Here is a 1,389-nt window from a genome sequence, read left to right as displayed (position 1 = left end):
TTTGTTACAGAAATAATACATGCTTATTTTAAAAAGTAAAAAATGCAGGAGTATATAAAGTAAACAGTGAAAATATCCCTCTTTCAATCCCATTGCCCAGAAATGTTGTTGTTAGGTGCCACTGAGTCGGCTCCGACGCATAGCGACCCTGTGTCCAGTGGATTGAACCCCTCCCGGTCCTGTGCCATTCTCACAGATACAGCCACGATTATTTGTCTGGTTTCTTTCTTCCCACTACTTCCGTTTATGTGCATGTTTTCTTGTGTGTTTCATACAACAAAATCATTCTTTATACATACCTCTATAATTTGCTTTTCCCCCCTGCTCAATAGAAAGTCGTTCTTTTAATAGCTGCAAGGAATTCCATAGTAGGGTGTACTATAGACTTGACTCAACTCTTTCCATATGATGGATTTTTAAGTTATTAATAGCCCATGGCTGTTAAAGATAGTGCTCTAGACAGCATCCTGTTTATCTTTTACACTTTCATAAGTATCTTCATAGACTAGACCCCTAGGAATCTAAGTACTAGATCAAAGGGTTTGAACTAAATTTGCTTTTCCAGATGCTGGGCACTGTTATTCTTTTTAATTTTTGTCACCATGCTGGATGAAAAGTCCAATTTTGTTTCTTTTCAACTATTTTCCCCTAGTCACTAGTAAGATAAAGCATCTTTTCATATGTTTATTAGCTATTTGTATTTCCTCTTTGGGAAATTGCTTGCTCAAATCCTTTGCCTGTTTTCTATTGTGCCCTTTGCTTTTTTTTTCTTTATCAATTTATAGGAGACCTTTGGATATTTGGAGCTGGTATCCTTTTGTCCTCTATCTTGCAAAAGTCTGTTATTTATCTTTTCAATTTATTTATGGTACCATTTGCCAGATTTAATTAAATAGACATATTCTCATCTTTCCTTTTTAGTTTCTTGGTTTTCTCTTACATTTAGGTAGGGTGTCTGACCTCAAGATAATAAAAATATGCTCACCTTTCCTTATAATTTTTACCATTTTTATGGCTTAGAACTGTAATCCACCCAGATTTTGTTTTTGGTGTATGTGTGGTGGAAAATAGGCATCTAAGATTACTTTTTCAGAAGACATGGCCAGTTTTCTAAACTCTATTCATTGAATTGAATTATTTTCATACTGGTTTGGAATTCTTTTCTTATTATGAACTATATGGGTTTGTTCTTAGGTTTTTTTTTGTATCCAGTTGCTAATATTTGTCTATTATCGAGCTAGTATCTCACTGTTTAGTTGTTGTTGTTGTTGTTGTTATGTGCCGTCGAGCCAAACCCGACTCATAGCGACCCCTCCCTGGGTTTCCGAGGCAGTATCACTATGGAAGTAGGATTGCCCAACCTTCCTTCCGAGGAGTGGCTGGTGGGTT

This window comes from Orycteropus afer, unplaced genomic scaffold (assembly GCF_000298275.1).
Source record: "Orycteropus afer afer isolate SDZICR_OR568_19922 unplaced genomic scaffold, OryAfe1.0 scaffold00310, whole genome shotgun sequence".
Taxonomy (NCBI): Eukaryota; Metazoa; Chordata; class Mammalia; order Tubulidentata; family Orycteropodidae; genus Orycteropus; species Orycteropus afer.
Note: the sequence above shows the minus strand (reverse complement) of the source record.